We start from the raw sequence: 15075 nt of genomic DNA, 5'->3' as shown, positions 1-15075 counted from the left end.
CAACAACTCATTTCTTACTCAATGCTACATTTATTTATTTAGTACTCCGTAGTAATATTCTTTCAAGTCCTTGCTCCTTAGCGATACATTCACAGTCACTACTACAAATGAGTATAGTGACTGTCTTTCTAGTCATTGAATCTTGTTATGTATTGACTTGTTTGTCTCTACACATGTAGTTACTCCCTTCACCTAATTTAAAAGGACAAGTTGACTTTTTGGCTTGTAGGCTTGTTTGAACGTATTTGACATTGCAAAGATACTTCCATATCACACAAACCGTCCCAAGCTAGAAGTTTTAGGGAAATAGGTGGTATATTGATCTTAAACGTCCATGACAAACCGTATACAACCTAATCTTAATTGTATACGGTTAACGTTGGAACATACCCACAATATAGTAAATATAAAGTTGATATAAAATGGGAGAAGAAACAAAAACTACAAGACTACATTTTGTTAACTCCGTACTATCATTCCATAAAACAAATTACATATTTATAACGGAAATTGGTCAAAATGCCCATAAATTCCGAAGTGTTTAACGATATGCTATCGAGTTTTCGTAATTGCTAATAAGCCCCCTGTCCACGCGTACATGCCGTGTGTTGTGTGTGTTACCGAGCATTTATCAAATACATTTTAATTTTAATGTAACACACAGCAGAATACAAACAACACGCACTGTGCGTGTTGCTAGCTTTAAAAGGCGCATAAGCATGTATTTGAATGCACATCGCACTAAAACTCCCCAACAAGCACCGAATGTGCGATTTGCCAAATTTCGAGCTATTCATCAATGTTTTTGCTTGATTCTTACTCGTTCCTGTAATCCCTTCAACCAAAAAACATTTGTAAACCCGTCTACACATTATACCATGCACGACAAGCACCAAGAAATCCACTTTACCTGTTTTCGAACGGAAAATCGACAAAATCCGTTGTACAAAGTAGTTGATCGACCAATTAGACATCTACAAATCTTCCAAAATGTTTAACGATCATGTAACAACACTTTTCATTTCGTTTGATTTGTTATTTATTGAAGACTTTTCATCGAACACGCTTGGCGTGCGTATATGAATTTGGATTATTTGAACGATTTAGGTTTTAGTTTATTATATATGTATTGTAGTTGTTGTTGAGTTGTGCTTTTGGTAGATTGATTATGAAAAAACCTTCAAACTAGTTTTACTCGTTGACGTCCACGCAACGCAACCACGCACCACACATTGTGTGTGGTGCACTTTGGATGGTGAATGTTCGCGAGAAATCTATGATCATAGCCGGTAACACGCACCAGACACGGAACATACATGCACCGTGTATGGTGCGTGGTCAGAGGTTAAATTGGTTTTTATGAGTATTCAAGGGTATATCGTTAAACACTTTGAGATTTAGGTGCATTTTAACCAATTTCCTTATTTATAAACATGATGGTATAAGTGGAAGCATGTTCGGTCCTATTTCTAGTGTTTGGCTGAACAGTGTGAGATGTTTTATAAAGGCTAAACAAATCATTTTACTCCCGGTAATACATTGAGAATGAAGATCGGTAATGGTCGGTCGGTGAAATTTTGATCGGATAATTAGATGGGCGACGGACCATTGAGAGAAAAGTATGGATGACTTTATCATTTAGCTTGTGAGAAAGACAGATGTGTGGCAGATTACTTGCACAATCGTATATGGGAGTGGGATTGGGAAATAGGGCCAAGAAATCATACTATCCTACTCGATATGACTACACAGCTAGGGAAATCGGGCCAAGAAATCATAAATGGGAATGGAATATTAGCCCCAATGGGTAATTATTGATGAGGTAATATGTCGGCGTCAGAGTTTTCTATGAGATGGTCAAAGTTAATTCACCGAAAGATAAACGTGTTTATATGAAGATTAGCTCGGGATCGTCTGCCGTCTGGACTTAATCTGTCTAAAAGGAGCTTAGAAATTCAAAGGAACAGATGTATTTTGTGTAATCATACGGTTGAATCTAGTGATCATTTCTTTTTTCGTGCTCGGTGGCTTCAGTGGTGTGGATTAAAGTTAAAGGTTCGGTTGGATTTTCAAGTGTCTGACTTTCGTTCTTGCTCGGCGTGCATGCAGTGGTTCGATTCACTACACATGACTTCGAGAGCGAAAGACTCTATTTATGTCATAGTCACATCAGTGTTGTGGCATATTTGGAGATTTCAGAACGATGTTTTATTCACCAACAGGACGGTGAAGAAGGAGTTATTGTTTGATTCTATACAGTTGGTGTCTTTGAATTGGTTTTGTAGTAGAAGTGCACGTAACTTTATTTGAAAAACTACTAATAAACTGATAACATACACTATCATTCATGTCCATTTGCATGGACCGACGTCATAGTCTACGTTGAGAAATATGGGCGACCCATGATCCACGATTTATTCTCCTTAATCTAACTTTATGGGAGGTCCATGAGTATTGTTAACAATTGATATGCGGAATTGTAATGATCGGTTTGTTTGATTATGAGCTGAATTGATACAATTGTTATATGAATGATGAACTAGAAAAGAAAAATAAAGAGAGCAAATAGCTTAATGGATTACATTGTGAATATCTTGGTTAATTTACAATTACAAAGATGAAAGTGTTTTATACACAAATTCGACAACAGCTAATTCCTAATGAAGTATGGACCCAATTTAACTTTTAGAACCACTTTACATAAATGGAATGATGCTATTGTTATAGCCGTTTGACTGATGACTTGGACTGTTGATTATGCTGCTGCTCATTGTCCCTTGTGACCCCTTATACTTGGATATGATGAGACCACTTTTCTCTGATCCAAAGTCAAGTTTCCTTAAAAAGAAATGCAAGTATGTGTTGTTTATTTTATTTTCTAACACTCCCTCTCAATTTGAATAGTGAGATTTCCACAATTCAACTTGCCCAATACATCATTGAGGAGTCTTCCGTTGACTAGTCAAAAATCACGAGCTAGTCTTCAAATTTTTTCAATCGATTTCCAACTTGAACTTCATTGATATGCCTCGATCATCAAGCTCCCGACATGAAACCAGTTCAACCTTGAACCTTTACTAGTTCGCCAAGGAGTATTCATTTTCTAGACATGAACCCAGTCTAACTTAGACCTTTATTGGTTCGCCTAGGAATATTCATTTTCCAAACATTAACCCAGTTCATTATTGAACCTTGTTTGGTTCGCTTAGAATATTTAAGTTTACTTTTCCTGACATGAACCCAGTTCAACATGAACCTTGTTTGGTTCGCCAGAAGTATTTAAGTTTCCCGACATGAACCCAGCTTCACTTGAACCTTGTTTGGCTCGCCTGGCATAAACCCAGTTCAACTTTAGCCTTGTTTGGTTTGCCTGGAGTATTTTGCTCCATTCCTTAGATGCCTCGGTAATCAACTCACGGTGACGCTAGAATCAATCTCCCCTCACCCGTGTGTTGGATATGTACCGGAAATATCATAAAATGCAAAGGATTAGTTACGTTGTAATCATAAAATCTTCTCGTAATCATATTTCTCTCTTTTCCACCAACTCACAATGATATTATAATCAAACTCCTCCTCACTTGTGGGTGGGGGTTAAAATAATAAATAGTCTCAAAAAAAAAGTCGCAATTAATTTGAAGTGAATATGTGGCCTGTTTATGTGTTTTTATGAATAAATCAATTTTGAGCTGGATACGAGTCTGTGTCTCCCGTCGAACATACAAGAGTTTTTGGTCCTTCTCAATTTTTTTTTTCTTTTTTTTTTTCAAATTTGGAGCCTCCCTTTTTAAAAGACTTTAATTTAACAAAGAAGTCCTTTTGTTTTAAATGAAAGGTGTATGAATTTACCCAAAAAATTGATACTTTATAAAAGAATAAAAGATCTTCCAAAAAAATATATATAAAAAAGCTTAACTTTACCCCACTTGATAGACAAAATACATTAGAAAGTTGACCGACAAAAGTTTTGTCCATTTATTTATGTTAAAAAAGGATAATATTTTTTGTTCTTTACTTTGAAAAAAAAGTTACTTTTACACTTGTCAAAGCCACTTGACCACATCATAATTTAAAGGTTTGCTTTCTGTCAAAGTTTATCCATTTATTTAAAATAATCGTGATCTTGACGGTTCAATATCAGAATGAACTTTTGACAGCTCTTCATTTCTTAAAAAAATAAAATCTGACCAATTTTTTGACCTTTTATAACTTTGATAAACTTCTCCTTTTTTACTTGGACTACATTTGAAGTACTCGTTTAACTTGGTTGCAAAACAAGGGCTTTATCTTTCATCCCAACCTTTCTTCCCTATAAATCAGCCTTACTAAACTAGGGTTTATATTAACCTTCCCTTTTTCATTAATTGCGATCGTACGATGGTTGTTTTATCTATTGATTCAAACCTAATTGATTCAAACCCTACCCTTTAATTCCCCATCGAGGATTTTCGCTATGAACACGAAATTAAAGGAAAAAGGTTAAAGGATAGAAGGATTTGAGGTGTTAACCCAAACCCTTTACCTGATTCGTGGATTCTCGAAGCCATGAAATCGAAGCAGTTTGTGGAGTCGTTGCCGTCGACTACCGTTGCTGCTCCCTTCGCCGACGTTCAGGTCGTTGATTTCTTTTCCCTTTTTTCGGTGCCAGGTAAACCCGCCGTTCATTATTAATGGTTGGTGGTGCTCACCGTTGTTGGTAGCCTCTTGGTTACCCACGGCTGCAATTTTATTTTTTTTTGTTCTAAAGTCGCAATATAATCACCATGGCAACCGCAACTAATCTTTGTTGCTTGGTAACCGGTGATTTTGAGGCTTGATTTAAGCTACCGTCTTTTTGACATGGCGGCTTGATTTAAGAAGCTTATTGCTTCTGCTTTTCCGAGCTACCATCAATGGCAGCCTAATTTTAATAATTCTGAGTTCTCATTTGCCATCTCTGGACTTAAGAGTTCATTGGCAAAGAACTTTCAAAAAAACATTAAGCTACCGTCATTTGACATGGCGGCTTAATTTCGGTAAATGATTGAAGCTAAATACGAGTGTCTTGATCCAAGATCGACACCGTTAGCTCTGATACCATGTTAACAATTGATATGCGGAATTGTAATGATCGGTTTGTTTGATTATGAGCTGAATTGATACAATTGTTATATGAATGATGAACTAGAAAAGAAAAATAAAGAGAGCAAATAGCTTAATGGATTACATTGTGAATATCTTGGTTAATTTACAATTACAAAGATGAAAGTGTTTTATACACAAATTCGACAATAGCTAATTCCTAATGAAGTATGGACCCAATTTAACTTTTAGAACCACTTTACATAAATGGAATGATGCTATTGTTATAGCCGTTTGACTGATGACTTGGACTGTTGATTATGCTGCTGCTCATTGTCCCTTGTGACCCCTTATACTTGGATATGATGAGACCACTTTTCTCTGATCCAAAGTCAAGTTTCCTTAAAAAGAAATGCAAGTATGTGTTGTTTATTTTATTTTCTAACACCCTCTTGATAGGAAAATAATCACAACGGACAATCTACAAAGCAGAAACAAACCCGTTTGACCAACACTTTCCCGACCCGTATGAACCCGTGAAGAAACTAACAAACAAGCTATATCAAATCCAACCCAATTCAGTCCCCAAATCTGTTCCAAATCAGTAGCCAAACAATAATCAAGCACACACTAAATACACGCGACTTTTTACGTGGAAAACCCCTCAAAATCGAGAGTAAAAATCACGGGACTCGTAAGCCACTTAATGTTCCACTATCATCAACAAGAGAGCAATACAATAATCCTTCTCTAGCTCAACTAGAGGTATACAACATCATCATACTCTTGAACAACAATAATCAACAAGTATATGAAGAAATTAAAGACAAAAGATGAACAACACTACCAATAAACTGCCCTCTGTTCCAGCAGCAAGAACACGAGCTACAGGCCTCTTTAGACAAATTTAACGGTTGAAAATGTTGGCACTGATGTCAGGAAGACACAGCCCAAAAATGAAGAAGATTCAACGGTCGGATCTCCGGGGATCGTCGATTTTATGGCCTGCTGTCACTGTAGACGGAAATGGAGTTTCACTCTTTTTCTTGATCTATCTCTCTGATCTCTCTTGATAAATACAGCTGCAAACAATTAACATATTAATGCCCCCAGATGTTGACCAGGTCAAACTTCATCTTGGGCCTATTTTGTTGGGCTTGGGCTTCCTCATAAATGGAAAACTTAAATAAAACCCAACAAATCTCCCCCTTTCCAATTATGAGGAATGGATCGCCATTCCGGCGATCGAGCAACATACCTTGAGCTTCTCACTTGCTAAAGCCTTTGTGAACATGTCGGAGCCATTATCATCGGTATGAACTTTATCAAGTTCAAACGAACCATCTTCAAGACGTTCTCTAATCCAATGATACCGCACATCTATATGTTTTGTCCGCTTATGATACATAGAATTTCTAGCCAAATGAATCGCACTCTCATTATCACAAAGAATCACATATCGTGATTGCTTAAACCCAATGTCTTGTAGAAACTTTTTCATCCACAATAGTTCTTTGCACGCTTCTGTTGCTGCCATATACTCAGCCTCGGTTGTAGACAATGCAACACACTTTTGTAACCTTGATTGCCATGAAACTGCTCCCCCTGCGAAAGTCATCATATATCCAGAAGTGGATTTCATGTTATCTTTGTTTCCTGCCATATCTGAGTCTGTATAACCAACAAGCATCGGTTTTCCATTTCCAAATGTGATACCTAATTTTGAAGTACCTCGTAAGTATCTCATAATCCATTTAACTGCTTCCCAATGCTTCTTACCCGGATTTGACATAAACCGACAAACAACACCTACCGCATGAGCTATATCAGGCCTAGTACACACCATAGCATACATCAAGCTACCAACCGCTGAAGCATATGGAACTTTATCCATCTCCTCAACATCCTCCTTTGAAGAAGGGCAATCTCTATCTGTTAGCTTAAAGTTGTTAGTAAGAGGGGAACTAACCACTTTAACATTCTCCATGTTGAATCTACTAAGCACCTTTTCAATGTATTGCTCTTGTGATATATGTAACGTCTTAGCACCTCTATCTCTAGAAATCCGAATGCCAAGAATCTGTTTTGCTGGCCCCAAATCTTTCATAGCAAAGGACTTGCTCAATTCTCGCTTCAACTGCGCAATTCTTTTAATATTTTTACCAACAATCAACATATCATCAACGTATAGCAACAATATGATGAAATCATCATCACCAAACCTCTGAAAGAAAACACAATGATCTGAAGTTGTCTTTCGGTAGCCTTGCTTTCCTATAACCGACTCAAACTTCTTATACCACTGTCTCGGTTCTTGCTTCAACCCATATAGACTTTTCTGAAGTCTACAAACATAATTTTCTTTACCCTTAACCCGAAAACCTTCAGGTTGCATCATGTAGATTTCCTTATCCAAATCACCGTGAAGAAAAGCAGTCTTGACATCCATCTGTTCAACCTCAAGATCAAGACTAGCAGCTAACCCAAGAACCACTTGAATAGATCCCATCTTCACGACTGGAGAGAAAATCTCATCAAAATCAATACTTTTTTTCTGGCTGAATCCTTTAACAACTAACCTAGCTTTGTACCTTGGTTGTGAAGTAAGCTCACCTGTCTTCACTTTGAACACCCATTTGTTTCTCAAAGCTCTCTTGCCTTTAGGTAACTTCACCAACTCATAAGTATTATTCTCATGTAAGGAATTCATTTCATCTTGCATGGCTTCACCCCACTCTTTCTTATGCTCATCTTTCATTGCTTCTGAATAACATTCTGGCTCTCCCCCATCAGTAACTAATACATACTCATCAGCAGAATATCTAACAGAAGGATGACGGTCTCGAGTAGACCGCCTAAGTGGGACAAATGGGGGCACATCTGGTACTGGAATCTCTAACTGCTCCGGAGCATCACCAACATCAGTACCATGTTCATCATTCTGAACATTATCTCTAACATGTTGTGGAGTAACTGGATCCAAATCAACAAGATCAGTACTAGGTTGAGGAACTGAATCTGTCTTCTCAACATCTTTTAACATCTGATCTTCTGTAAAAACAACATCTCGGCTTCGTACAAGTTTCTTCTGAACTGGATCATATAATCTGTACCCAAAATCATCTTCACCATAGCCGAGGAATACACATGGCTTAGTCTTCATATCAAGCTTTGACCTCTCATCTTTGGGAACATGAACAAAAGCTTTACATCCAAAAACTCGTAAATGACAGTAAGAAACATCTTTGCCGCTCCAAACCCTGTTAGGAACATCAAAACGCAAAGGAACACAAGGGGTTAGATTAATAATATGAACTGCCGTATTTAAAGCCTCACCCCAAAAGAAATCGGACAACCCTGCATGTGAAAGCAAACATCTAACTCTCTCAACCAAAGTTCTGTTCATCCTCTCTGCTAAGCCATTCAACTGAGGTGTCTTTGGTGGAGTCTTTTGATGCCGAATACCATTCTCCTTATAGTAAGCATCAAATCTGCCAATGTATTCACCGCCATTATCAGTCCGAATACACTTGAGTTTCTTTCCCGTTTGCCTTTCAACTAGTGTATGAAATTCTTTAAACTTTTCAAATACTTGATCCTTTGACTTTAAGGTATAAACCCACACCTTCCTGGAATGATCATCGATGAATGTAACAAAGTAGGAACATCCACCAAGTGTCCTAGTCTTCATAGGCCCACAAACATCCGAATGAACTAGATCAAGTACGTTCTCCATTCGAAAAGGAGAATGACTCTTAAACGCAACTCTGGTCTGTTTCCCTGCCAAACAGTGAGAACACTTACTCAAATCAATACCACTAACACCCGACAATACATTCTTCTTGAACAAGATAGACATCCCCTTTTCACTCATGTGGCCAAGTCTTTTATGCCACAACTCAGTAGAATCAATATTGTCCACTGCGTTAACAATGTTCTGGATGATCTTCGGACGCGTGATGTATAATCTTGAGTCTTTCTTGCCTCTTCCCACTATCATAGAACCAAGAGTTAGTTTCCAAATACCATTACCAAAACCGTTATAATAACCATCATCATCAAGAATGCCTGTTGAAATAACATTAAGTCTCATATCCGGAACATGTTTTACATTATGCAAAACTAACTCCATTCCCGTGTCAAATTTCAAACAAACATCTCCAATACCAACGATCTTTGATAACCCGGCATTACCCATCCTAGCAAATCCATAGTCACCTGGAGTGTAAGATGAGAAGTGATCTCTACAAATTGCAACATGATATGTAGCACCACTATCAACAATCCAACTCGTGTCATCATGAGTAAGATTGATCATATCATAATCAATACAAACAAAGAACTCATCTGTGATAGCGTTAACTTCAACCTTATCATCATCACCACCATCACTTTTCTTTTGTTTATTCTTGTCATATGCCTTTTTCTTCTCATTCTTCAACTTTGGACAATACCACTTTGTGTGCCCCTTTTCATGACAATTATAACACTCAACGTTAGCAAATTTGCCTTTGCATGAGCTGCTACGATGATTGCCTCTTTTACCCTAACCTCTACTATGACTTCTCCCCCGCGTTTCTGTGACCAAGATATCTGACTGTGAAGAGGAACTTGTGACTTTCTTCTCATCTCTTCATTCAATATACTACCCTTAGCCAATTCCATGGTGATAGTACCATTCGCTGCAGAGTTGAACAAAGATGTCCTAAAAGTCTCCCAAGAGTCTGGTAACGTACCAAGTAACCAGAGACCTTGAATCTCATCCTCAAACTTGATACCCATACCTGCAAGCTGATTTATAATACCCTGATATGCATTTAGGTGATCTGTAATAGGAGTCCCATCATGATACTTCAAAGCCATCATCTGCTTAATTAAGAACAACTTGTTATTCCCAGTCTTTCGTTCATATAACTGCTCAAGCTTTTTCCATAAGGCTTTAGCATCAGTCTTCCCAGTAATATGATTCACAGCATTATCATCAACCCACTGCCGAATATACCCACATACTTGTCTATGCAAAATTTTCCATTGAGCATCAGATTTTTCCCCAGGTTTATCCTCAGTAAAAACAGGCAAATAATAATCTTTTACATAAAGAAGATCCTCCATCTTGCCTTTCCAAACATGATAATTTGAACCATTTAAACTAATCATTTTACTTGTATTAGCTTCCATCTTTCACACAAGTCAATAAAAAAACCTTAAGCTCTAGATACCAATTTGATGGGAAAATAATCACAACGGACAATCTACAAAGCGGAAACAAACCCGTTTGACCAACACTTTCCCGACCCGTATGAACCCGTGAAGAAACTAACAAACAAGATATATCAAATCCAACCCAATTCAGTCCCCAAATCTGTTCCAAATCAGTAGCCAAACAATAATCAAGCACACACTAAATACACGCGACTTTTTACGTGGAAAACCCCTCAAAATCGAGAGTAAAAACCACGGGACTCGTAAGCCACTTAATGTTCCACTATCATCAACAAGAGAGCAATACAATAATCCTTCTCTAGCTCAACTAGAGGTATACAACATCATCATACTCTTGAACAACAATAATCAACAAGTATATGAAGAAATTAAAGACAAAAGATGAACAACACTACCAATAAACTGCCCTCTGTTCCAGCAGCAAGAACACGAGCTACAGGCCTCTTTAGACAAATTCAACGGTTGAAAATGTTGGCACTGATGTCAGGAAGACACAGCCCAAAAATGAAGAAGATTCAACGGTCGGATCTCCGGGGATCGTCGATTTTATGGCCTGCTGTCACTGTAGACGGAAATGGAGTTTCACTCTTTTTCTTGATCTATCTCTCTGATCTCTCTTGATAAATACAGCTGCAAACAATTAACATATTAATGCCCCCAGATGTTGACCAGGTCAAACTTCATCTTGGGCCTATTTTGTTGAGCTTGGACTTCCTCATAAATGGAAAACTTAAATAAAACCCAACACCTCTTACTAAGTAATTTAACATATGCATAATTTTACTACGGAGTATATATTAATTTCTCTTCTTGGACAGCTAGAGCGGGTTGTAACATAGGGCCTTTATATTAGCAATAACGAGCTACAACTTGACTTCAAGATTACCCAATAGTTCACCAACTGTATATGGCTGGTGTGATAATATGACCATACTAGGCCGATCTGTATTGTCCCTTTTGCGAGATCATGCGTGCACGATCATGATTCGTTTAGTATTTTTCACTCTAGTTTATATAATGTTTTTTTCAATTGTTTTTCATTGTCTTTGCAATCTTATAATCTTCGAACTACAACGAAATTTTTACCTAGTTGAGCACTTGTATTGATTATTTGATTAAGGTGTACGAGATAACGTATGTTTTTTGTTAAACGTCGAAGATTATATTCAACCTAAACAGTGGCGGAACTTGAACTCGGATATAGACGGGGCGGTGTAAAAATTTAATAAATTTTTCATTGTCAGCAGGGGTAAATACTAAAAAAAACCATATTTTTTTGTTAAAAAAAAAAAAATTAGTGTAAAATTTTTTATTCCGTAAAATTCAGGTGGGGCGGATACCCCCTTTGGGTTCCACTAAGTACCGCCCCTGAACCTAAACGTTGACTTTATCGCTAATCTAAATTAACACTAAGTTGGATCAAACACAAAATGTTAAATCACAATAACTTGTCGAGCAATATTTAAAATCAACAAACTTGCATTAAAAGTTAGCTTAATCGGTTTAGAAAATTATAATCCAAAATACATAAGCATTGCAAAATCATAAACCACAAAAATACCTGAATAAATTAAACATACATTAATTGTTCATTAAAAGGAATAAAGTAAGGAACTGTAAGACCCAAGTACGAGATGTGCTTTTTGTAAATAAAAATAAAAGCTGGCGGCTTCTGTTTCAGCATGGGGCCGCGGCGCGGCTAGCGTCAGGTGGTGATTCTTTGTTTAATTAAATTGAAGAGGGACATTTTAGTACTTTCACATGGTGGACGACTTTAAGGCCCCAAGATCAGTTGGTGGGTGTCATTATTCCCTTTTCATCTACCTTATCTCTCCCAATTCAAGTTTAGAGAGAGAGAGATTTCTAGTGTGAGAAAGCTTAAATCAAGGAAGAAGAAGTTTGTTTCGGGTTTAAGCTCGAGTTTTAAAGTTGTTCATCTAGTCACTAGCTACATTTTGATTGTGGTGGTAAGTCCTAATCTTGATTTCCTTTATTTTGTTAGATTAAGGGTTAGGGTTTGGGCTAGTGTTGAACATGAAACCCATTTGTTAGTAATTTGGGGGATTTTGGGTAAGTTTGAGTCATGAAGACTCAAGAATGACTAACCTAGGGTTTCAAGTGTTTAAATGGTATTTATGGGTCATAAATGGTTGTAAATCGCTAGCACACCTTGTTGATTTTGTAAATGGGTGTTATTTGGGTTAGGGGTGACCCAAATGGGTGTGTTGACTTTAAATGGGTCAAATGAGTTTTGAATGACCAAATGGTGTGTAGTTGGGTGATTTAATGCCATGGTCACTAGTTCTAGTGATTTTTGGTAAGTTAGGTCTATGGTTGGCGTTAGGAGGGCCATGGGTGAACATTTGCACTAAGTCTTGGTCTTAATTGGGCGGTTTTGGTGTAAATGGGTCATTTAATGCAAATGGGTCATTAAATGCACAAGTGGTAAATGTTCGTATCTAGTCCAACTAGCATGGTGTATTGAATGTGTACTTAATGTATTAGGTACTTCACTTTGAAGCTTGCGGAATAATCATCACCTAGGCGTTAAGGTGAGTGGGATATATATGCATGTATGTATATAGTATATTTATTTGTACGCTATGGCATGTTCCACGGAGCCAAAAGTGCCATAGTGTTTGCGAGTGTGCTATGATGTGAACCACGGAGCCGGTGGCATCATGGTACGTGTATTGTGATGTGAACCACGGAGCCGGTAACATCAAAGTGTGAACCATGGAGCCGGTAGCACTATAAAATGAGGTGTGAATCACGGAGCCGGTAACACCAAAGTGTGAACCAAGGAGCCGGTAGCACTATAAAAGAGTATGACTCAAATGTGTAGTGGCGTGAACCAAGGAGCTGGTAGCATCATAGCATTACGTATGGTGTGAACCACGAAGCCGGTAGCACCATGACGCGAGTATGGTTAACCATATAGCTTGTGCAAGTATTGTAGTGTAGCATATTATATTTTGGAGTATATGCTATTGTTTATGCTAGTTGCGGTAATAAAGGTTATTAGCTTTATACTTAGAGTTCGTATGCTAATATTATATTGCTAGCATGTTTGTGGTATGTGAGTAGGTGGTTGCAAGTAGGTATATTATATATGCATGTGTATACTTATTGAAATGTCCCGTTCTTATTGATTAAAAACGTTCCATATTAATTGATTTCGTTGCGAGGTTTTGACCTCTATATGAGACGTTTTTCAAAGACTGCATTCATTTTTAAAACAAACCATAACCTTTATTTCATAAATAAAGGTTTAAAAAGCTTTACGTAGATTATCAAATAATGATAATCTAAAATATCCTGTTTACACACGACCATTACATAATGGTTTACAATACAAATATGTTACATCGAAATTAGTTTCTTGAATGCAGTTTTTACACAATATCATACAAACATGGACTCCAAATCTTGTCCTTATTTTAGTATGCAACAGCGGAAGCTCTTAGTATTCACCTGAGAATAAACATGCTTTAAACGTCAACAAAAATGTTGGTGAGTTATAAGTTTAACCTATATATATCAAATCGTAACAATAGTCCACAAGATTTCATATTTCAATACACATCCCATACATAGAGATAAAAATAATTCATATGGTGAATACCTGGTAACCGACATTAACAAGATGCATATATAAGAATATCCCCATCATTCCGGGACACCCTTCGGATATGATATAAATTTTGAAGTACTAAAGCATCCGGTACTTTGGATGGGGTTTGTTAGGCCCAATAGATCTATCTTTAGGATTCGCGTCAATTAGGGTGTCTGTTCCCTAATTCTTAGATTACCAGACTTAATAAAAAGGGGCATATTCGATTTTGATAATTCAACCATAGAATGTAGTTTCACGTACTTGTGTCTATTTTGTAAATTATTTATAAAACCTGATGTATTCTCATCCCAAAAATAGTAGATTTTAAAAGTGAGACTATAACTCACTTTCACAGATTTTTACTTCGTCGGGAAGTAAGACTTGGCCACTGGTTGATTCACGAACCTATAACAATATATACATATATATCAAAGTATGTTCAAAATATATTTACAATACTTTTAATACATTTTGATGTTTTAAGTTTATTAAGTCAGCTGTCCTCGTTAGTAACCTACAACTAGTTGTCCACAGTTAGATGTACAGAAATAAATCGATAAATATTATCTTGAATCAATCCACGACCCAGTGTATACGTATCTCAGTATTGATCACAACTCAAACTATATATTTTTTGGAATCAACCTCAACCCTGTATAGCTAACTCCAACATTCACATATAAAGTGTCTATGGTTGTTCTGAAATATATATAGATGTGTCGACATGATAGGTCGAAACATTGTATACGTGTCTATGGTATCTCAAGATTACATAATATATAATACAAGTTGATTAAGTTATGGTTGGAATAGATTTGTTACCAATTTTCACGTAGCTAAAATGAGAAAAATTATCCAAACTTGTTTTACCCATAACTTCTTCATTTTAAATCCGTTTTGTGTGAATCAAATTGCTATGGTTTTATATTGAACTCTATTTTATGAATCTAAATAGAAAAAGTATAGGTTTATAGTCAAAAAAATAAGTTACAAGTCGTTTTTGTAAAGGTAGTCATTTCAGTCGAAAGAACGACGTCTAGATGACCATTTTAGAAAACATACTTCCACTTTGAGTTTAACCATAATTTTTGGATATAGTTTCATGTTCATAATAAAAATCATTTTCCCAGAATAACAACTTTTAAATCAAAGTTTATCATAGTTTTTAATTAACT

This window comes from Rutidosis leptorrhynchoides, chromosome 2, assembly GCF_046630445.1.
Source record: "Rutidosis leptorrhynchoides isolate AG116_Rl617_1_P2 chromosome 2, CSIRO_AGI_Rlap_v1, whole genome shotgun sequence".
NCBI classification, from domain to species: Eukaryota; Viridiplantae; Streptophyta; class Magnoliopsida; order Asterales; family Asteraceae; genus Rutidosis; species Rutidosis leptorrhynchoides.
The sequence above is the reverse complement of the archived record's forward strand: the minus strand, read 5'-3'. Positions refer to the sequence as shown.